Here is a 24,787-nt window from a genome sequence, read left to right as displayed (position 1 = left end):
CCTGCCATATCGTCACCCAGAAACCTAGGCCTAGCTTGGGTTCTCAGACAACCGTCCTCAGACTACTGGCCCACAAGCCCTCCAGTTTGGCAATCTAGAACTACAATGCAGCACACTGCCTGCCCTCCAGAAAAAAAAAAACATTGCCCTCTGGTGTCGCTCTCGGCCCCCGCAAGAACGACCCGCAGACGAGGTGAGTGGCAAACTTCTTTATTACTAATGTTAAAGTACTAATGCTAATGGCGGCCGCGCCGCACCAAGCACTTACAGCAGTATATATTCACGTGTGTACGCCCCCCTTCCTGCCCAATCAGAATGCCGTGCATGCAGTGCCCTCGTGCGCACTTATTTAACCGAGCAGGATTCTTTTGTTCTCTAGCAGTGATCATGCATATATCTCTTGGCTCCTAGTGCTGTTCACGCGCTGATCACGAGCGCGCCCACATTCTCCTCAACCAATCATCCTCATTTCCTCAATCCATGGGCACATCCATCTACGTGACTCCTTGCATCTGCTGGATGGCTCCCCACAGCTCCCCCTTTTTTATTTTGTATATGGCAGGGATCGTGCCTGTCTTAGGTTGCCAATCCTCAGCACACATGCTTACCCGTCATCGGGTACTCCCCCTGGCCGAGGAGCCCCTGTCTTAGGTTGCTATGGTGAGGGATCAGTCTTACCCGTCTTTGGCTACCGACCCAGCGTACTAGCCATATCTGGGGGGAGGTACCAGCCTCTAGAGCCATCATGGCTTAGACCTAAGCCCGCCGCTGTAGCCGTTGTTGTCATACAATTCTGCAGATGCATTTTAGAAGGAGTATTTGAGCCGGAATCATCAAGGCTCTTATGCCTGCCTAGTTTTGAGGAAAGAGATTGATTGTCATAATAGCTTAAGGAGGAGGAGCCAAGAGATACTTGAGCGGCGTTTAAGGCCGCTCTCTGAGCTTACTGCGGTTGATTAGCTGATGGTTACGTATAATGGCTCTTAACTTATAAACCTCTGCGAGTATGATTTTAATTGCACAGGGCAAGAAACACATGAAAAGAACAATTACCACTAACACTCCTATAATTGTTCCTATGACATACCAAGCATGCGTCAGGGAAGGGAAGTGAGAAAACAAGGAGTTTACAAAGTTTTCAGCAAGCTGAGCAAACGGGTAACTGCTAAGGATAAGTTGTTATGAGCTATAGGGGTGACACAGATTCCAGGCAGGTTTTGTATATACCCAACAGTCCATTAATCTGATTTTGTGTTGCAAGGGCTTCAGTTACCCTCCCGGTGACATTGTTGAGTGTTGCTGCAGTCAAAGTCTCGTTTATGTCGAAGCAGCACCGGCAGGTTGTCGAGGTTCACCTGTACTGGCATCGGGATATACGTCGGTATCTTGGCTATTACTGCCGAGTCTCTCACCGAGGCGTTCCAACATTCTGATAGCAGACAATTCTGGGACTCACAAGAGAGACTAGATAACTTGTTAATAGTAGAAGCATTAAAAACTATGAAGAGAAAGGGAGCTCTAACACAGACGGGCATTGATAAGTAACTTATGTGCTTAGCTGAGGTGCAATTGCAAGTAACATTTGTTTCAAATCGAGAGCCTACGTGATCTTAAAACCGCTCTGGTCAAGTTAGCTTAATCCTCAGGAGTGAGGTAAAGTGTTCCCAGCGACTCCACAAGGGAGACAGTGAAAGCTGCCTGGGGTCCATAGGCGCTGATTGCCTTTTTTTTAAGCTGTTTTACCAACTTAAAATCCAGCGGCTGATGATATCTTTGCTGGTTCTGATCTTCTAAAACAGGAAAGAACCCTTTGCTCGGATCAAGGACCTCTCTCCAACTTTGTGCCTTACACTCTGAACAATGACACGTCTTGGCGCAGCTGGGCCGATAGGGGGGGGGCACTCACAGGGCGGCGCTGAGGGGTTTGAAAGCGGAGGCAGCGTAACATCCGCCTCCAATTCCAGCTGCGCCTTATCAGTGACTCCCGCTTTCAATTCTGGCTGCGCCGCCGCTTCAGCCTGCACTTCGGCCTTCAGCTGCGTCATGACCTCCCTCTGCATTTTTAACTCCTCCAACACCTTCTGTAACCCCGTCTCCTTGCTCTCAAACTGTTGCCGTATGATTTCTAAATCCTGAAGGGCCTGAAAACTGTAAGATTTCTTCTTCTCACCGACTTCCTTCTCCCCTATCTCTTGTAATTCACTATCTGAAAGTCCTTCCGAGCTCTCACTCCCCCGGGGGTCAGAATCCTTAGAGGACCCCTTACGAGATTCCTCCCTTACTTGTTCCAGAACCTCTCCTCCCTGTTGCACCGCCTGTTTCAAGGGCTCTCTAGTGGACTGTAGGCATACCTTTACCAATGACCAAACGGCAAGAGTTCCCGGGGTCACCGATGGGCAGCGTTTCAAATCTTCTCCTAAGTGCTCCCACTGAGGCATATTTAAGAGCCCTTCATCTATGAACCAGGGAGCTACTTCAGCCACTTCTCTTAAAAAGGTACGAGCCATTTTCGTCTTTAACGGGGTACCATTGGCCTTGAGAACGTCCTTCAGTGGACTCTCCATCTTACACCTAGAGATCTCGTTCCCCATTCCGAGGAAACTTCCCTTATTGTCACCGTAGAACTTCACAAACTCCTAACGTCTTATCGTCTACGGAGAGCTTTCCTGTTAAAAACCTTATCGTCCCCGTAGAACTTCACAAACACCCTAATGTCTCATCGTCTACGGGGAACTTCTTATCGTCCCTGAAGAACTTCATAAACACCCTTACGTCCGATCGTCTTCAGGGAACTTCCCTGTCGCTAGACAGGCCTGCCAACTGACAGAAATGGGTGCAGTGCACTTGCACACTTTACCTTATCGTTGCTCTTACCTCGACCTTCGTTCTGCGTTTAAAAAGGTGGGAGGTCCCGGGTTTAGGCACCAGTTGTCGCTCTCGGCCCGCAAGAACGACCCGCAGACGAGGTGAGTGGCAAACTTCTTTATTACTAATGTTAAAGTACTAATGCTAATGGCGGCCGCGCCGCACCAAGCACTTACAGCAGTATATATTCACGTGTGTACGCCCCCCTTCCTGCCCAATCAGAATGCCGTGCATGCAGTGCCCTCGTGCGCTCTTATGTAACCGAGCAGGATTCTTTTGTTCTCTAGCAGTGATCATGCATATATCTCTTGGCTCCTAGTGCTGTTCACGCGCTGATCACGAGCGTGCCCACATTCTCCTCAATCAATCATCCTCATTTCCTCAATCCACGGGCACATCCGTCTACGTGACTCCTTGCATCTGCTGGATGGCTCCCCACACTCTGGGGCTACCCAGAAACCCCAAATGAGGATCAACCTGCACGCCATTCGGCTGTACCCCAAATATATAGGCTGACCTGGGCACTAATGCCCTTTCTGACACAGCCTGAGCCTGGACCTCCTGGCCCCACCCAGACAGCTGGCCGCACATTGGCACATCAGACCCGCCATGGCCTTAGGTCGTCATATCTTCTCAACCCCGGTTTTCAGGCTTCAGAACCTAGACCTTATCTCCAATCACTGCCCGGGTTTGAAAACGAAGCAGAAATCAGAACTCTATCCCCATGGCAAGAAACCTTGTGTTTGGCATGTTGTCCAACGTTCAGTTTCGTTGAAACCAGTGTGGCCCATGAGGCCCCGCCCATGCTTGCGGGCCATATTGGTCACAAACACACATTGTGACCCTCAGCCTGAGCCCAGTCCTCAGGTAAGGCCTCTTAGTGGCTGGATGAAGAGACAGCATATTGGGCTTGCCATGCCCCTAGGCCCCAATTTTTAACCATAGTTCGGGTTGTCCCTTCACTCTTCCCAGGGCTCTGCTTTGGAATTCCTCTTTTGGTGGGACACCTGAGGTAACAAACCTGAAAGGAGTCCTCCCATCCCACAAGTTGACGAAAAACAATTGGGATCGGGCCAAATCCACTGAGAGGAAGATTCGTCCATGGCCCATGAGGCCTACCCAACATTCCAGGGCCATCGCTGATACAATATCTAGAGACAAAAGACTGAGCAAGCGCCTCAGCCTCGCTCATTCTTCATATCCTGAAGAGTTCTTCCCATGGTTTGTAGATCGGGCGTGCCATACCTACGGCCCAAACCTAAGCTGAGTTTGTGTTTTCAGACTTCTGTCCTCAAACTCCTGGGGCCACACACCCTCCAGGCTGGGCAACTGGAGCCACACATTAGGACTGTGCCTACACAATCCATGGGAATTCTGCCCATTCCATTGTCCAAAATCGTACAAATTAGGAGAACACTCCAAAGCCCAGGAGGCCATCCCAATTGTGTAGGTCACCCGGGAAAAAAAGGGCGGTCTGACACCAGCTGAGCATCTACCTCCACTCATACCATGGATGGATGTCCCCAGAGAAGAAGATTGAATCAGACATGACTCTAGGCCATTATCGGATCCTTTGCTTTGGTTTACAGGCATGTCTCCTCAAAAGCCTGGATTCCAATACCAGCATAGGGGTTTTCTTGAGGCACCATAAAACAAATCTCGTCTCCACAAGGAAACGTGTGCATGGGAGCTATGCCAAACGCTTAGGAGAATACTTCAGGGTCCCGGTGCCACTGCCCCATTCCAAGGCCCTCATGGACACAAACACACATTAGGACCCATCCTCAGGAAAGTCCATTTCAACTCAGCCACCCCGGTTGCTCCCGCAGAGCCATCAGATCTAAACTGTCTTGTTCCTAGGAGACAATTGGAATGCGAGGCGGGCTCCCCAGTCATCCATCCTCGAACGGTGCTCTGGAGTCATTCCATATGGGATGTCCTGGAGCTGTCCAAAAGGTCTCAATTTTCCCACAGAAGGAATCCTTGAAGGGGGCTTCCCAGAACTCCCAACGTGGGAAAACCTCCAGGGCCTCGAGATTCGGCTCCCTTCATGAAGGGGCCGTCATGCACAGAAACTCCAACCTGAGCCAACGTCTGATCCTCGCCCTGACTTCAGATGCATGCGATCTTGATTCCGATGTGTTGGGGGTACCTGCCGTGCCCTCGCCCTAAAACCCAAGTATAGCTTGTGTTCTCAGACTTCCGTCCTCACACTCCTGGCCCCGAAGCCCTAAAGTTTGGCAATTCTGGACCCACAATGAAGCACTCTGCCTACCCTCTAGAAAAAATATATTGCCTAATGAGGACCCAGGCAGCTTAAATTAGGATCAACCTACACGGCACTCGCATGTACCCAAATTATATAGTCTAACCTGGGCACTAATGCTCTTTCTGACACAACCCTGAGCCCGGACCTCCTGACCAACACCCAGAAAGCTGACCGCACACTGAACCCATCAGACCCGCCATGGCCTTAGGTCATGATCTCTTCCCTACATCAGTTTTCAGGCTTCAGAACCTAGACCTTATCTCCAATCCCTGCCCAGGGGTGAGAGTGTGATGCAGAAAATCAGAACTCCTCCTTACCCATGGCAAGAAACCTTGTGGTTGGCATGTTGTCCAACGTTCAGTGTTGGAGAAGCCAGCATTCACCCTGAGGTCCCCGCCCATTCTTGAGTGTGAAGAGGGCATAAACATGCATTGTGACCCTCAGCGTGAGTCCTGCACTCTAGTATGTCCTCTCGGTGACTGGACCATTAGATGTCATAATGGGCTTGACATGTCCCTAGGCCCCAATTTTTTACCCAGATTTCTGGTTGTCCAGTCGCCCCTCCCCAGGGCTCTACACTGGAATCCCTCATTTGGTGGGACACCTGATGTTGAAAAACAAAACAAAACAAAACAAAACAAACAACAACAACAAATAAACGGACTTCTTCCATCCCAAACTCTTTGGACGGGGCCACACCTCCAGAGAGTAAGACTCGTCCATTTCCCATTAAGTCACCCGGAAATTTCAAGAACAATAGTGACACGATATCCAGAAACAAAAAAACTTGAGCAAGAGCCTCACACTTGCCCTTTTTTCCTATCCCGAAGAGTTCTCCTCATGGTCTGTAGATCAGTCCTGCCATACCTATGACCCGAAACAGAAGCCGAGTTTGTGTTTTCAGACAACGGTCTAAACAGCCCTTGCCTACACACCCTACAGGCTCAGGCCCCTGGAGCCAAACCTGAGGACTTTACTTGCCCTCTCCAAGGGATTTCTGTATGCCCATTGCAATGGCCACAACCCTAGTAATAGGATCAACCTGCAAAGTCCCTGAGGCCATCTCAATAGTGGTGGCTTCCCAGAACAAACAGGGGCAATCTGAGCCCATCTGAGCACCTACCTGCCCTCAGACCCATAGACTGATGTCCCCAGAAGTAAAAAGGAACGAACAGGCCCCTAGGCACTAATCGGATCCATTGCTTTGGTTTCCAGGCATCTCTCCTCAGAGGCCTGGATTTCAATACCAGAATATGGCTGTTTCTTGACTCACCCATCAGAACAAATCCCATGTACACATGGGAAACTTGACGTTGGAGCTGTGTCAAAGCCTCTGTTTAGGAGAACCCTTCAGGGCCCCAGTGCCACCGCTTCTTTCCAAGGTCTCCATAGACACAAAACACATTAGGACACATCCACGGGAGAGTCCATTTCAGCTCAGCCTCCTCGGTTGCTCCCCCAGATCCAGCAGATCTAACCTGTCTTGTTGCTTGGAGACAATTGGAATGCGAGGTGGGCTACCCAGCCATCCATCCTTAGAACCCTGCTCGGAATCGTTGTACTGGAGCCAACCAACAGGTCTCAATTGTCCTGCAGAAGAATCTTTGCAGTTGGGAGCTTCTCACAACTCCCATCATGGGAAAACCCCCATGGCATCGTGATCCACCCCCCCCCATTCAAGAAGGGGCCATCAGGGACAGAATGTCCAACCTGAGCGATATTCTGATCCTCGCCCTGACTTCAGATGCACGCGATCTCGATTCAGGTCTGTAGATTGTGCCTGCCATAACCTCACTCAGAAACCTAGGCCTAGCTTGTGTTCTCAGACTTCCGTCCTCAGACTACTGGCCCAAAAGCCCTCCAGTTAGGCAATCCAGAACTACAATGCAGCTCTCTGCCTGCCCTCTAGAGGAAAAACATTGCCCTCTGGGGCTATCCAGAAACCCCAAATGAGGATCAACCTGCACGCCATTCGGCTGTACCCCAAATATATAGGCTGACCTGGGAACTAATGCCCTTTCTGACACAGCCTGAGCCTGGACCTCCTGGCACCACGCCGACAGCTGGCTGCACTCTGAGCTCATCGGACCCGCCATGGCCTAAGGTCGTCATCTCTTCTCAACCTCGATTTTCAGGCTTCAGAAACTATAACTTATCTCAAAACACTGCCCACGGTTGAAAATGATGCAGAAATCAGAACTCCATCCCCATGGCAAGAAACCTTGTGGTTGCCATGTTGTCCAACGTTCAGTGTAGTTGAAACCAGTGTGGCCCATGAGGCCCCCCCCGCCCATGCTCGCGGGCCACATTGGTCACAAACACACAATGTGACCCTCAGCCTGAGCCCAGTCCTCAAGTAAGGCCTCTCAGTGGCTGGACCCTGAGCCCGCATATGGGGCCTGCCATGCCCCTGACACCAAATTTTAACCATAGTTCGCTTTGTCCCTTCACTCTTCCCTAGGGCTCTGCTTTGGAATTCCTCTTTTGGTGGGACACCTGAGGTAACACACCTTAAAGGAGTCCTCCCATCCCACAGATTGACGAAAAACAATTGGGATCGGGCCAAATCCGCAGAGAGGAAGATTCATCCATGGCCCATGAGGCCTCCCTGACATTCCACGGCCAACGCTGATACAAAATCAAGAGACAAAAAACCTGAGCAAGCCCCTCAGACTCGCTCATTCTTCATATCCTGAAGAGTTCTTCTCATGGTTTGTAGATCGGAAGTGCCATACCTACGTCCCCAAACCTAAGCTGAGTTTGTCTTTTCAGAATTCTGTCCTCAACTCCTGGGCCCCACACCCTCCAAGCTGGGACCCCTGGAGACACACATTAGGACTGCACCTACCCAATCCATGGGAATTCTGCCCATTCCATTGTCCCAAACCATACAAATTAGGAGAACCCTCCAAAGTCCCTGAGGCCATCCCAATAGTGTAGGTCGCCCGCCACAAACAAGGGCGGTCTGACACCAGCTGGGCATCGATCTCCACTCATTCCATAGATGGATGTCCCCAGAGAAGAAGATGGAACCAGACGGACCCAGGCGATAATCGGATCCATTGCTTTGGTTTACAGGCATGTCTCCTCAAAAGCCTGGATTCCAATACTAGCATAGGGGTTTTCCTGAGGCACCCATCAGAACAAATCTCGTCTCCACAAGGAAACTTGTGCATGGGAGCTATGTCAAAAGCTTAGGAGAATACTTCAGGGTCCCGGTGCCACCGCCTCATTCCAAGGCTCTCATGGACACAAACACACATTAGGACCCATCCTCAGGAAAGTCCATTTCAACTCAGCCACCCAGGTGGCTCCCGCAGAGCCATCAGATCTAAACTGCCTTGTTGCTAGGAGACAATTGCAATGCGAGGCGCTTGTCCCAGGCATCCATCCTCGAACGGTGCCCTGGAGTCATTCCATATGGGAGGTCCTGGACCTGTCCAACAGGTCTCAATTGTCCCGAAGAAGGAATCCTTGAAGGGGGCATGCCACAACTCCCAACGTGGGAAAACCTCCATGGCCTCGAGATTCGGCTCCCTTCATGAAGGGGCCGTCATGCACAGAAACTCCAACCTGAGCCAACGTCTGATCCTCGCCCTGACTTCAGATGCATGCGATCTTGGTTCCGATGTGTAGGGGGTACCTGCCGTGCCCTCGCCCTAAAACCCAAGTATAGCTTGTGTTCTCAGACTTCCGTCCTCACACTCCTGGCCCCGAAGCCCTAAAGTTTGGCAATTCTGGACCCACAAATCAGCACTCTGCCTGCCCTCTAGAAAAAAATATTGCCTAATGAGCTGCCCAGGCAGCTTAAATTAGGATCAACCTACACGGCACTCGCATGTACCCAAATTATATAGTCTAACCTGGGCACTAATGCTCTTTCTGACACAACCTGAGCCCGGACCTCCTGACCAACACCCAGAAAGCTGACCGCACACTGAACCCATCAGACCCGCCATGGCCTTAGGTCATGATCTCTTCCCTACATCAGTTTTCAGGCTTCAGAACCTAGACCTTATCTCCAATCCCTGCCCAGGGGTGAGTGTGATGCAGAAATCAGAACTCCTCCTTACCCATGGCAAGAAACCTTGTGGTTGGCATGTTGTCCAACGTTCAGTGTTGGAGAAGCCAGCATTCACCCTGAGGTCCCGCCCATTCTTGAGTGTGAAGAGGGGCATAAACATGCATTGTGACCCTCAGCGTGAGTCCTGCACTCTAGTATGTCCTCTTAGTGACTGGACCATTAGATGTCATAATGGGCTTGACATGTCCCTAGGCCCCAATTTTTAACCAGATTTCTGGTTGTCCAGTCGCCCCTCCCCAGGGCTCTACTCTGGAATCCCTCATTTGGTGGGACACCTGATGTTGAAAAACAAAACAAAAAAACAAAACAACAACAACAAAAAAACGGACTTCTTCCATCCATCCCAAACTCTTTGGACGGGGCCACACCTCCAGAGAGTAAGACTCGTCCATTTCCCATTAAGTCACCCGGAAATTTCATGAACAATAGTGACACGATATCCAGAAACAAAAACTTGAGCAAGAGCCTCACACTTGCCCTTTTTTCCTATCCCGAAGAGTTCTCCTCATGGTCTGTAGATCAGTCCTGCCATACCTATGACCCGAAACAGAAGCCGAGTTTGTGTTTTCAGACAACGGTCTAAACAGCCCTTGCCTACACACCCTACAGGCTCAGGCCCCTGGAGCCAAACCTGAGGACTTTACTTGCCCTCTCCAAGGGATTCTGTATGCCCATTGCAATGGCCACAACCCTAGTAATAGGATCAACCTGCAAAGTCCCTGAGGCCATCTCAATAGTGGTGGCTTCCCAGAACAAACAGGGGCAATCTGAGCCCATCTGAGCACCTACCTGCCCTCAGACCCATAGACTGATGTCCCCAGAAGTAAAAAGGAACGAACAGGCCCCTAGGCACTAATCGGATCCATTGCTTTGGTTTCCAGGCATCTCTCCTCAGAGGCCTGGATTTCAATACCAGAATATGGCTGTTTCTTGACTCACCCATCAGAACAATCCCATGTACACATGGGAAACTTGACGTTGGAGCTGTGTCAAAGCCTCTGTTTAGGAGAACCCTTCAGGGCCCCAGTGCCACCGCTTCTTTCCAAGGTCTCCATAGACACAAAAACACATTAGGACACATCCACGGGAGAGTCCATTTCAGCTCAGCCTCCTCGGTTGCTCCCCCAGATCCAGCAGATCTAACCTGTCTTGTTGCTTGGAGACAATTGGAATGCGAGGTGGGCTACCCAGCCATCCATCCTTAGAACCCTGCTCGGAATCGTTGTACTGGAGCCAACCAACAGGTCTCAATTGTCCTGCAGAAGAATCTTTGCAGTTGGGAGCTTCTCACAACTCCCATCATGGGAAAACCCCCATGGCATCGTGATCCACCCCCCCCATTCAAGAAGGGGCCATCAGGGACAGAATGTCCAACCTGAGCGATATTCTGATCCTCGCCCTGACTTCAGATGCACGCGATCTCGATTCAGGTCTGTAGATTGTGCCTGCCATAACCTCACTCAGAAACCTAGGCCTAGCTTGTGTTCTCAGACTTCCGTCCTCAGACTACTGGCCCAAAAGCCCTCCAGTTAGGCAATCCAGAACTACAATGCAGCTCTCTACCTGCCCTCTAGAGGAAAAAAAACATTGCCCTCTGGGGCTATCCAGAAACCCCAAATGAGGATCAACCTGCACGCCATTCGGCTGTACCCCAAATATATAGGCTGACCTGGGAACTAATGCCCTTTCTGACACAGCCTGAGCCTGGACCTCCTGGCACCACGCCGACAGCTGGCTGCACTCTGAGCTCATCGGACCCGCCATGGCCTAAGGTCGTCATCTCTTCTCAACCTCGATTTTCAGGCTTCAGAAACTATAACTTATCTCAAAACACTGCCCACGGTTGAAAATGATGCAGAAATCAGAACTCCATCCCCATGGCAAGAAACCTTGTGGTTGCCATGTTGTCCAACGTTCAGTGTAGTTGAAACCAGTGTGGCCCATGAGGCCCCGCCCATGCTCGCGGGCCACATTGGTCACAAACACACAATGTGACCCTCAGCCTGAGCCCAGTCCTCAAGTAAGGCCTCTCAGTGGCTGGACCCTGAGCCCGCATATGGGGCCTGCCATGCCCCTGACACCAATTTTTAACCATAGTTCGCTTTGTCCCTTCACTCTTCCCTAGGGCTCTGCTTTGGAATTCCTCTTTTGGTGGGACACCTGAGGTAACACACATTAAAGGAGTCCTCCCATCCCACAGATTGACGAAAAACAATTGGGATCGGGCCAAATCCGCAGAGAGGAAGATTCATCCATGGCCCATGAGGCCTCCCTGACATTCCACGGCCAACGCTGATACAAAATCAAGAGACAAAAAACCTGAGCAAGCCCCTCAGACTCGCTCATTCTTCATATCCTGAAGAGTTCTTCTCATGGTTTGTAGATCGGAAGTGCCATACCTACGTCCCCAAACCTAAGCTGAGTTTGTCTTTTCAGAATTCTGTCCTCCTCAAACTCCTGGGCCCCACACCCTCCAAGCTGGGACCCCTGGAGACACACATTAGGACTGCACCTACCCAATCCATGGGAATTCTGCCCATTCCATTGTCCCAAACCATACAAATTAGGAGAACCCTCCAAAGTCCCTGAGGCCATCCCAATAGTGTAGGTCGCCCGCCACAAACAAGGGCGGTCTGACACCAGCTGGGCATCGATCTCCACTCATTCCATAGATGGATGTCCCCAGAGAAGAAGATGGAACCAGACAGGACCCAGGCGATAATCGGATCCATTGCTTTGGTTTACAGGCATGTCTCCTCAAAAGCCTGGATTCCAATACTAGCATAGGGGTTTTCCTGAGGCACCCATCAGAACAAATCTCGTCTCCACAAGGAAACTTGTGCATGGGAGCTATGTCAAAAGCTTAGGAGAATACTTCAGGGTCCCGGTGCCACCGCCTCATTCCAAGGCTCTCATGGACACAAACACACATTAGGACCCATCCTCTCAGGAAAGTCCATTTCAACTCAGCCACCCAGGTGGCTCCCGCAGAGCCATCAGATCTAAACTGCCTTGTTGCTAGGAGACAATTGCAATGCGAGGCGCTTGTCCCAGGCATCCATCCTCGAATGGTGCCCTGGAGTCATTCCATATGGGAGGTCCTGGACCTGTCCAACAGGTCTCAATTGTCCCGCAGAAGGAATCCTTGAAGGGGGCATGCCACAACTCCCAACGTGGGAAAACCTCCATGGCCTCGAGTTTCCGCTCCCTTCATGAAGGGACCGTCATGCACAGAAACTCCAACCTGAGCCAACGTCTGATCCTCGCTCTGACTTCAGATGCATGAGATCTTGGTTCCGATGTGTAGGGGGTACCTGCCGTGCCCTCGCCCTGAAACCCAAGTCTAGCTTGTGTTCTCAGCCCTCCGTCCTCACCCTCCTGGCCTCGAAGCACCCAAGTTTGGCAATTCCGGACCCACAATGCAGCACTCTGCCTGCCCTCTAGAAAAAAAAAAAAATATTGCCTAATGAGCTGCAACCTACACGGCACTCGAATGTACCCAAATTATATAGTCTAACCTGGGCACTAATGCACTTTCTGACACAACCTGAGCCCGGACCTCCTGACCAACACCCAGACAGCTGACCGCACACTGAGCACATCAGACCTGCCATGGCCTTAGGTCATCATCTCTTCCGTACCTCAGTTTTCAGGCTTCAGAAACTAAACCTTATCTCCAATCCCTGCCCAGAAATCAGAGCTCCTCCTTACCCATGGCAAGAAACCTTTTGGTTGACATGTTGTCCAACGTTCAGTGTAGGAGAAACCAGCATTCACCCTGAGGTCCCGCCCATTCTTGAGTGTGATGAGGGCATAAACATGCATTGTGACCCTCAGCGTGAGTCCTGCCCTCTAGTATGTCCTCTTAGTGACTGGACCATTAGATGTCATAATGGTCTTGACATGTCCCTAGGCCCCAATATTTAACCAGATTTCTGGTTGTCCAGTCGCCCCTCCCCAGGGCTCTACTCTGGAATCCCTAATTTGGTGGGACACCTGAGGTTAAAAAACAAAACAAAACAAACCAAAACAAAAAAAAACAAAAAAAAACGGACTTATTCCATCCCACAGAATGACCCCAAACTCTTTGGACGGGGCCACACCTCCAGAGAGTAAGACTCGTCCATTTCCCATGAAGTCACCCGGAAATTTCATGAACATGGGTGACACGATATCCAGAGACAAAAACTTGAGCAAGAGCCTCACACTCGCCCTTTTTTTATATCCCAAAGAGTTCTCCTCATGGTCTGTAGATCAGTCCTGCCATACCTATGACCCGAAACAGAAGCCGAGTTTGTGTTTTCAGACAACGTTCTAAACAGCCCTGGCCTACACACCCTACAGGCTCAGGCCCCTGGAGCCAAACCTGAGGACTGTACTTGCCCTCTACAATGGATTTCTGGGTGCCCATTGCAATGGCCACAACCCTACTAATAGGATCAACCTCCAAAGTCCCTGAGGCCATCTCAATAGTGGTGGCTTCCCAGGACAAACAGGGGCAATCTGAGCCCATCTGAGCACCTACCTGCACTCAGACCCGTAGACTGATGTCCCCAGAGGGAAAAAGGAACGGACAGACCCCTAGGCACTAATCGGATCCAATGCTTTGGTTTCCAGGCATCTCTCCTCAGAGGCCTGGATTTCAATTCCCGAATATGGCTGTTTCTTGACTCACCCATCAGAACAAATCTCCTCTACACATGGGAAACTTGCACATTGGAGCTTGGTCAAAGCTTCTCTTTAGGAGAACCCTTCAGGGCCCCAGTGCCACCGCTTCATTCTTTGTCTGTGAGACATACCTGAAAGAAGTTGTTATGGCCAGTGTTGAAGAGGTTAATGTCTATGTTCTCCTCTAGGATTCTGATGGATTCCTGTCTCACATTGAAGTCTTTTATCCATTATGAGTTTACCTTTGTGTATGGTGTAAAAGGATGGTCGATTTTCATTCTCTTTTACCTATAGCTGCCCAGTTTTCCAACCACCATTTATTGAAGAGACTCTCATTTTTCCACTGTATATTTTTTTCCTGATTATTTGAAGACTATTTGACCATAGTGCTGATGATCCCTATCTGAACTGTCTACACCGTTCTAGTGGTCTATGTGATTGTTTTTATGCCAGTCCCATGCTGCCTTGGTGATCACATCATCATAGTAACCCTTGAAATCAGGCAACATTATGCTCCCAGTTTTATTTTTCTTTCGGCATTTCTTAGCAATACGGGGTCTTTTCTGATTCCACACAAATTTTAGGCATGTGTTTGCTCCAGGTCTTTGAATGATACCGGTGGAATTTTCATCCAAATGGCATTAAAAGGATCAATTGCACTAGGCAGTATAGATATTTTTTCCCACAAGATGGTTTTTTTTTTTTATTTATTAATTTATTTTCAGCATAACAGTATTCATTGTTTTTGTACCACACCCAGCACTCCATGCAATCCATGCCCTTTTATTATACCCTCCACCTGGTACCCCAACCTCCCAACCCCCCGCCCCTTCAAAACCCTCAGTTTTTTAATTAATTTATTTATTTTCAGCATAACAGTATTTATTACTTTTTGCACCACACCCAGTGCTCCATGCAATCCGTGCCCTCTATAATACCCACCACCTGGTACTCCAACGTCCCACCCCCTGCCACTTCAAACCCCTCAGATTTTTTTTTCAGAGTCCATAGTCTCTCATGGTTCACCTCCCCTTCCAATTTCCCTCAACTCCCTTTTTCTATCTCCCCATGTCCTCCATGCTATTTGTAATGCTCCACAACTAAGTGAAACCATATGATAAATGACTCTCTCTGCTTCACTTATTTCACTCAGCATTATCTCTTCCAGTCCCATCCATGTTGCTACCAAAGTTGGGTATTCGTCTTTTCTGATGGAAGCATAATACTCCATAGTGTATATGGACCACATCTTCCTTATCCATTCGTCCATTGAAGGGCATCTTGGTTCTATCCACAGTTTGGTGACCGTGGCCATTGCTGCTATAATCATTGGGGTACAGATGGCCCTTCTTTTCATGACATCTGTATCTTTGGGGTAAATACCCAGGAGTGCAATTGCAGGGTCATAGAGAAGTTCTATTTTTTTATTTCTTGAGAAATCTCCACACTGTTATCCAAAGAGGCTGCACCAACTTGCATTCCAACCAACAGTGGAAGAGGGTTCACATTCCCCCACATCCCCTCCAACACATATTGTTTCCTGTCTTGCTAATTTTGGCTATTCTAACTGGTGTAAGATGATATCTCAATGTGGTATATAATTTGCTAGTGATGATGAACATTTTTCATGTGTCTGATAGCCATTTGTACGTCTTCAATGGAGAAGTGTCTTGTCATATCTTCTGCCCATTTTTTAATATGATTGTCTGTTTTGTGTGTGTGTGAGTTTGAGGAGTTCTTTATAGATCCTGGATATCAACCTTTTGTCTGTACTGTTATGTGCAAATATCTTCTCCCATTCCGTGGGTTACCTCTTTGTTTTCTTGACTGTTTCCTTTGCTGTGCAGAAGCTTTTGATTTTGATGGAGCCCCAAAAGTTCATTTTCACTTTTGTTTCCCTTGCCTTTGGGGACATATCTTGAAAGAAGTTGCTGTGGCTGATATCAAAGAGATTTCTGCCTATGTTCTTCTCTAGGATTCTGATGGATTCCTGCCTCAAATTGAGGTCTTTTATCCATTTTGAGTTTATCTTTGTGTACGGTGTAAGAGAATGGTCGAGTTTCATTTTTCAACATATAGCTGCCTATTGTTCCCAGCACCATTTATTGAAGAGACTGACTTTTTCCCACTGTCTATTTTTTCCTGTTTTTTCGAAGATTATTTGACCATATAGTTGAGGGTCCATATCTGGGCTCTCTACTCTGTTCCACTGGTCTGTGTCTGTTTTCATGCGAGTTCCATGCTGTCTTAGTGATCACAGCTTTGTAGTAAACTTGAAATCAGGTATTGTCATACCCCCATTTTATTTTTGTTTTTCAAAATTTCCTTAGTGATTCGGGATCTCTTCTGATTCCATACAAATTTTTGGATTATTTGCTCCAGCTCTTTGAAAAATACTGGTAGAATTTTGATTGGAATAGCATTAAAAGTAGAGATTGCTCCAGGCATTATCGACATTGTAGCAATGTTTATTCTTCCGATCCAAGAGCATGGAATGGTCTATCATCTTTTAGGGTCTTCTTCAATTTCTTTCATGAGAATTCTGTAGTTCCTTGAGTACAGAACATTTATCTCTTTGTTTAGGATTATTCCCAGGTATCTTATGGTTCTTAGTGCTATAGTAAATGGAATGATTCTCTGATTTCCCTTTCTGTATTTTCATTATTAGTGCATAAAAAAGCCACTGATTTCTGTGGATACAGGATACATTGACTTTGTATCCTGCCACGTTGCTGAATTGCTGTATGAGTTCTAGTAGTTTGGGGGTGGAGTCTTTTTTTGGGTTTTTCCATATAAAGAATCACGTCATCTGCAAAGACAGAGAGTTTGACTTCTTCAGTGCCAATTTGGATACCTTTTATTTTTCTTTGTTGTCTGATTGCTGTTGCTAGGACTTCTAATACTATGTTGAACAAGACTGGTGAGAGTGGGCATCCTTGTCGTGATCCTGATCTCAACGGGAAGGCTGCAAGCTTTTTCCCATCGAGGATGATATTTGCTGTGGGTATTTCATAGATAGATATGATGAAGTTCAGGAATGTTCCCTCTATCCCTATACTTTGCAGCGTTTTAATCACGAATGGATGCTGGATTTTTTCAAATGATTTTTCTGCATCAATTGAGAGGACCATGTGGTTCTTCCCTCTTCTCATATTAATTTTTTCAATGACATTGATTGATTTATGAATGTTGAACCATCCTTGTAGCCCAGGGATGAATCCCACCTGGTCATGGTAGATAATCTTTTTAATGTGCTGTTTGACCCTGTTTTTGCAAGGATCTTGTTGAGAATCTTAGCATCCATATTCATCAGTGATATTGGTCTGAAATTATCCATTTTGGTAGGGTCTTTGCCTGGTTTGGGGAACAGGGTAATTCTGGCTTCATAGAAAGAGTGTGGAAGTTTTCCTTCTGCTTCAATTTTTTGAAACAGCTTCAGGAGAATAGATGTTATTTCTTCTTTGAAAGTTTGGTAGAATTCCCCAAGCAATCCATCAGGTCTTGGGCTCTTGTTTCTTGGGAGGTTTTTGATCACTGCTTATATCTCATTACTAGATATCAGTCGATTCAGGTTGTCGATCTCTTCCTGGTTCAATTTTGGAAGTTTATAGTTTTCCAAGAATGCATCCATTTCATCAAGGTTGCTAAGCTTATTGGCATATAACTATTGATAATAACTTCTGATGATTGTTTCTACTTCCTCGTTGTTAGTTGTGATCTCTCCGTTTTCATTTATAATTTTGTGAATTTGGGCTTTCTCTCTTTTCTTTTGGATTAGTGTGGCCAGTACCTTATTGATCTTATTTATTCTTTCAAAAAAAACCAACTTCTTTCATTTCATTGATACATTCTACTGTATCTTTGGTTTCTACCTCATTGATCTCAGCTCTAATCTTGATGATTTCTCTTCTTATGTGTGGAGTTAGTTTTGATTTTTTTTGTTGATTCTCCAGTTCTTTAAGGTGTAGAGACATCTGGTGTATTCTGGATTTTTCAGAATTTTGAGGGAGGCTTTGGATGTCTATGTATTTCCCTCTTAGAACCGCCTTTGCTGTATCCCATAGGGTTTGGATCGAACTGTCTTTATTTTCATTGGCTTCCATTTGTTTTAGTTCTTCTTTGATCTCCTGGTTGATCCAAGCATTCTTAAGCAAGATGGTCTTTATCTTCCAGGTGTTTGAGTTCTTTCTGTACTTTTCCTTGTGATTAAGCTCCAGTTTCAAAGCATTATGATCTGAGAATATGCAGGGGAAAATCTCAGTCTTTTGATATCAGTTTAGTCCTGATTTATGACCCAGCATGTGGTCTATTCTTGAGAAGGTTCCCTGTGCTCTTGAGAAGAATGAGTATTCTTTTGTTTTAGGGTGGAATGTTCTGAATATATCTATGAGATCCATCTGTTCCAATGTGTCATTCAATGCTCTTGTTTCTTTATTGATTTTCTGCTTCAATGATCTGTCTATTTCTGAGAGAGGCATGTTAAGATCTCCTATGATTAGTGTATTCATATCAATATGACTCTTTATCTTGATTAACAGTTTTCTTCTGTAATCGGATGCTCCCATATTGGAGGCATAGATATTTACAATTGTTAGATCATCTTGGTGGATTGTCCCTTTAAGAATTCTGTAGTGTCCTTCTGTATCTCTGACTAGAGCCTTTAGTTTAAAATCTAATTTATCTGATATGACAATCGCTACCCCGACCTTCTTTTGAGGCCCATTGGCATGAAAGATGCTTCTCCGTCCCTTCACTTTCAGTCTGGGTGTATCTTTAGGTTCAAAATGGGTCTCTTGTAGAGAACATATGGATGGGTTCTGTCGTTTTATCCAATCTGCAACCCTGTGCTGTTTTATGGGTGCATTTAGGCCATTCACATTGAGATTGATTATTGATAGATACGTTTTTATTGACTTCGAGTTACCTTTGAAGTCTTTCTTTCTGTAGATTGTCTCTATATTTCTCTTCCATGCTATTCTTAGGATTTTTACTCTTTTATAGAACCCCCCTTAATATTTACTGCAGTGTCGGCTTGGAGGTAGCATAGTCTTTTAAGTCTTGCCGGTCTTGTAAACTCTTTATATCTCCATCCATTCTGAATGTCAGTCTTGATGGATAAAGTATTCTTGGCTGCATGTTCTTCTCATTTAGTGCCCTGAATATATCTTGCCAGCCCTCTCTGGCTTGCCAGGCTTCTGTGGACAGGTCTGATGTTATATTGATGGGCTTTCCTATGTAAGTAAGGAGCCTCTTTGCCCTAGCAGCTTTCAGGAGATTATACCCTACAATTATAATTCCTCAATTTGACTATCAGGTGTCGTGTTTTTTTTTTTTTTTTTTTTGAATGTATAATCTTGGGTGGAGACCATTTAGCCTCTAGTACATGAATTCTGGTTCCATTCGCGAGATTGGGGAAATTTTCTTGAAGGACTTGTTCCACTATATCTTCTAGATCTTTCTTTCTTCTCCCCTTCAGGGATTCCAGTAATTCTGAGGTTGGAACGTTTCATGGCATCATTTATTTCCCTGATTCTGTTTTCGTGATTTCTAAGCTGTTTGTTCCAGGATTCCTCCTGATCCTTTCTCTCTATCTGTTTGTCCTCCAGATCACTAATTCTATCTTCTGTCGCAGTTACCCTGGCTTTGAGAGAGTTTAGATTAGATTGGAACTCATTGAGAGCATTGTGGACCTCCTCCCTGGTAGCTTTAAGCTCCGCCCTAACATTGTGAACATCATGTCTCATCGCTTTCAGCTTGGCCCTAATCAATTATGTTTGGTCATCCATGCCTTTCTCCAAACTAGCTATTGCCTGGATAATTGTTAACCTGAATTCTCTTTCCAACATATTGTCTATGTTGATAGCCAGTAGCTCTAGTGCAGAAGGTCCATCCCCTGTATTTTTCTTCTGTTGGGCATTCCTCCTCCTAGTCATTTTGGTGAGAGATGACTGAACAGATGTAGCTGGATGTATCAACCATGGTGCAGTCAAGGTGCACCCTGGAACACGTCTGAACAATCAGGATTCCCCACCCAAATGAGAGACAAAAGAAAAGAAAAAAAAGAAAAGAAAAACAAAAAAAGAGATAGAGAGACAGGAAAGAGAGGGAAGATGAAAGAGAAAGTTCAGCCCAAATGGGGCCCCAAGGTAAGATTTATGAAGTAGACAAACAAAAAGTCTGATAAAAGTATATGACAAGAGAAAAGAATATATATATATATATATATATATATATATATATATATATATATAAAAAAAGGAAGAACCTAGTCAAAAAGAACCCCACGTGTAAGATTTATATACTATCAGGACAAACACAAAAACACAGAAACACTGGTGGAAGATAAAGATTGGAGAGTGGTTATAAATTCTCAGTGAGTGCGAGGAAGGTTGTTTTAATTCTTCCTGGATGTATCTTGATATCTTTGTTAAAGGACTCAACTTTCCTAAGATAAAGGGGTATTAAAAATTAATTACCTATAGGGGTAGTATTGATTGGGGAAAGGGGACTACTTTGAAGTTTAACTCTATATGAAAAATAGAAGATAAAAATAAAGGAAAAAACTAAACTAAACTAAAATATAAAAAAAGTAGGAATAAAAAAATAGAAATGCAAAATGAAAACATAGGTGTATGTATCAAAAAGTTCAGGTTAGAAAGTTATTATGTAATTTGATGTACTGAACAGCTTGCTGTGATGGTAAATAGGTTAATAAAATAATATATATATATATATATATATATATATATATATATATATATATATATGAACCAGAATAGTGGGAATGAATGAAAAAGAAAACTTTTCCTATGAAGTAGTGGTTGTACTCTTGTAGTCCTTTTTTATTTTTTTTCTCTCTTTTTTTTTTTTTTTTCTTGGTTTGTTTTTTTCTGGGGGAGGGGCCTGCCACGTGGGTTGACAGTCAGTGATGTTCCCTGAGTTAAGTTCTCCCGCCCCCCTCAAGGTGGTGGTCTCCGAGGAAACAGTTTTTTTTTTTTTTTTTTCAGACTTTTGTTCTCTGGAGGTTTTTTATGTTTATTCACTTTTTTTCTCACTTTAACTGCTTTTGATGGTTTTTGTAGTTTTAGAGGAAAATAAACCACACCCTGATCTCCCTCTCAGAGAGAAGCCTCAGTCTGGCTGCAGAGTCTAAATAAGTTCCCCCATGGGCCACTGGCAGAGCAGGTTTCAAGTCGCTGTCCCTAGGGTACCCAAAGCCAAGGAAGTGGCGGCTGTCTGGGCAGCTCCAGACCGCCAGAGAGGTTCCAAGCAGCAATCACACACTGAGATATTCCTGCTGGCCCGGGCTGGGAGTGCCTGGTCTTTCTGGGTCTAAGAGCACCGGGCTTGCATGCACCAATTTCAGGGGAGGGGAGGCTGAGGTTCACGCGCAGGTCTCAGGCTCTGAGAACAAGGTGCAGATCCAAGAGCACCAGTTTGGGCCTTCAAGCACCTCTCTCAGGGGAGAGTTTGGTGCAGGCTCTGAAACAATGGCGCATATGAAAGGGCACTGGCTGGGCCTTTATACCTCTCTCAGGGGAGTATGTCAGGCTCTATAGCAGGGCTCACACATTCTGCCATCCAGCGTGGCTCCCATCCCCTCAAGGGAGCCAGAACCCATGCATTCTCAGGTGCGCTGGTGGCTTAGGGACCAACACCTGGTTTCTTGGCTGCACTCTCTCTGGCTCAGCACCAGGGGAGGCTGTCCTGGGACCAGGGACTTAAGCCCCTGTTGCTAGCCATCCCGATTCCCACAATTCCCCCCCCCCCCGGAGATTCTTAGCTCTTTTGGAGTGCTTTCCACCAGTCTCCAAGTTAATGCTGGTCCCCAGATGCAGGGCAATCTCGCTCCTATTGGGGTATTACTTTCCAACTGGTCGCCTCTGGTGGCTCCCTCCCCCTTTTGTTTATCTTCTGATATCAGTCCCCCATTCCCACTCCGCGTTACCTGCCCACTGGTGTCTTCTGCCCCTGTAGAGATCCAGACGTGTATAATACTGATCTCAGGCAAATTTCATGGGTGATTGGAGTTCTTTGGTAGGTAATCAGCTCACTTTGGGGTACAGGTTGAAAAGCCATCTCCTCCTACTTCCCCACCATCTTGTCGACCTCTCTCTGCTTCAATTTTTTGAAACAGTTTCAGGAGAATAGGTGTTATTTCTTCTTTGAATGTTTCATAGAATTCCCAAATGAATCCATCAGGGCCTGGGTTCTTGTTTTTTTTTTTGGAGGTTTTTGATCACCGCTTCAACCTCATTAGTAGATATTGGTCTTCAGATTGTCAGTTTCTTCCTGGTTCAATTTTGGGAGTTTATAGTTTTCCAGGAATGCATCCATTTCATCTAGGTTGCTTAGCTTATTGGCATATAACTATTGATAACTTCTGATAGTTGTTTCTATTTCCTTGGTGTTCATTGTGATCTCTCCCTTTTCATTCATAATTTTATGAATTTGAGCTTTCTCTCTTTTGTTTTTGGATTAGTGTGGCCAGTGGTTTATCGATCTTATTGATTCTTTCAAAAAACCAGCTTCTAGTTTCACTGATATGTTCTACTGTATCTCTGGTTTCTACCTCATTGATCTCAGCTCTAATCTTGATTATTTCCCTTCTTGTGTGTGGAGTTGGTTTGTTTTGTTGTTGATTCTCCAGTTCTTTAAGGTGTAAAGACAGCTGCTGTGTTCTGGATTTTTCAGTTTTGTTTTTTTTGTTTGTTTGTTTGTTTTGTTTGTTTGTTTGAGGGATGCTTGGATGGCTATGTATTACCCCCTTAGGACCGCCTTTGCTGTATTCCACAGGTTTTGGATCGAAGTGTCTTCATTCTCATTGGTTTCCATTTGTTTTAGTTCTTCTTTGATCTCCTGGTTGATCCAAGCATTCTTAAGCAATGTGGTCTTTAGCTTCCAGGTGTTTGAGTTCCTTCTGAACTTTTCCTTGTGATTGAGCTCCAGTTTCAAAGCATTATGATCTGAGGATGTGCAGGGAATAATCTAAGTCTTTTGGTATCGGTTGAGTCCCGTTTTGTGACTCAGTATGTGGTCTATTCGTGAGAAAGCTCCATGTGGACTTGAGAAGAATGAGTATTTTGTTGTTTTAGGGTGGAATGTTCTGTATATATCTATAAGGTCCATCTGGTCCAATGTGTCATTCAATGCTCTTGTTTCTTTATTGATTTTCTGCTTCAATGATCTGTCTATTTCTGAGAGAGGCATGTTAAGATCTCCTATGATTAGTGTATTCATATCAATATGACTCTTTATCTTGATTAACAGTTTTCTTATGTAATTGGCTGCTCCCATATTGGGAGCATGGATATTTACAATTGTTTGATCATCTTGATGGATAGTCCCTTTAAGGATTATGTAGTGTCCTTCTGTATCTCTGACTACAGCCTTTAGTTTAAAATCTAACTTATCTGATATGAGAATCGCTACCCCGGCCTTCTTTTGAGGCCCATTGGCATGAAAGATGCTTCTCCGTCCCTTCACTTTCAGTCTGGGTGTATCTTTAGGTTCAAAATGGGTCTCTTGTAGACAACATATGGATGGGTCCTGTCATTTAATCCAGTCTGCAACCCTGTGCCATTTTATGTGCACATTTAGGCCATTCACATTTAGGATGATTATTGATAGATACGTTTTTATTGACATCGTGTTACATTCGAAGTCTTTCTTTCTGTAGATGGTCTCTATATTTCTGTTCATACTACTCTGGGGTTTTTTTTTTCCCTCTTTTATAGAACCCCCTTAATATTTCCTGCAGTGTCGGCTTGGTGGTTGCATAGTCTTTTAAGTCTTGCGGATCTTGGAAACTCTTTATCTCTCCATCCATTTTGAATGTCAGTCTTGCTGGGTAAAGTATTCTTGGCTGCATGTTCTTCTCATTCAATGCCCTGAATATATCTTGCCAGCCCTCTCTGGCTTGCCAGGTGTCTGTTTAGAGGTCTGACATTATTCTGATGGGCTTTCCTCTGTACGTAAGGATCTTCTTTGTCCTAGCTACTTTCAAGAGGTTCTGCCTACAATTATATTTCTTCATTCTTACTACTAGGTGTCTCTAGGACCTTTGAGAATCTGTAATCTTGGGGGGAAACCGTTCGGCCTCTAGTACAGGAATGCTGGTTCCATTCACGAGATTTGGAAAATTTTCATGAAAACTTGTCCACTATATCTTCTAAAGTTCTTTATTTCTCCTCTCCTTCAGGGATTCTAATAATTCTGACGTTGGAACATTTCATGGCATCATTTATTTCCGTGATTCTGTTTTCATGGCTCTAAGCTGTTTTTTTTAAGGCTTCCTCCTGATACTTTTTCTCTATCTGTTCATTCTCCAGATCACTAATTCTATCCTCTGTCTCAGTTACTCTAGCTTTGAGAGAATTTAGATTAGAGTGGAACTCATTGAGAGCATTGTGAAGCTCATCCCTGGTAGTTTTCAGCTCTTCCCTAATATCGAAAACGTGATCCCTGGTCGTTTTAACTTCGGCTCTAATCAATTCCTTTTGGTCACTCATGGCTTTCTCCAACCTAGCTATTGCTTGGATAATTGTTAGCCTGAATTCTCTTTCTGACACATTGTCTATGTTTATAGCCATTAGCTCTGTTGCAGAAGGTCCATTTTTTGTATTTTTCTTCAGTTGGGCATTCCTCCTCCTAGTCATTTTGGTGAGAGATGGCTGAATGGGTGTAGCTGGATGTATCGACAGTGGTGCAGTCAAGGTGCACCCTGGAATGCTTCTGATCAATCAGAGTTACCCACCCAATGAGAGGAAAAAAAAAAAAGAAAAGAAAAAAAGAGAGAGGGAGAGAGACAACAAGAATGAAAGGTGAGATAAAAGAGAAGGTTCAGCCCAAATGGGTTCCAAGGTAAGATTTATGAAGTTTACAAACAAAAACAGACAAAC

General features: G+C 45.8%; 1 long non-coding RNA gene across 1 annotated transcript; it reads left to right on the top strand.

The window, feature by feature from the left end:
- The first annotated feature begins 2,243 nt into the window (after positions 1-2,243).
- LOC123389778 lies at positions 2,244-3,297 on the top strand. The gene is made up of 3 exons (XR_006604410.1): positions 2,244-2,496; positions 2,902-2,966; positions 3,185-3,297. It is a non-coding gene; the product is annotated as an uncharacterized LOC123389778 (long non-coding RNA).
- Positions 3,298-24,787: the final 21,490 nt, after the last annotated feature.

The sequence above is a fragment of the Mustela putorius genome, unplaced genomic scaffold (genome assembly GCF_011764305.1).
Source record: "Mustela putorius furo isolate JIRA1106 unplaced genomic scaffold, ASM1176430v1.1 tig00004017_pilon_pilon_pilon, whole genome shotgun sequence".
NCBI classification, from domain to species: domain Eukaryota; kingdom Metazoa; phylum Chordata; class Mammalia; order Carnivora; family Mustelidae; genus Mustela; species Mustela putorius.
Note: the sequence above shows the minus strand (reverse complement) of the source record. Positions and strands in the feature narration are given on the sequence as shown.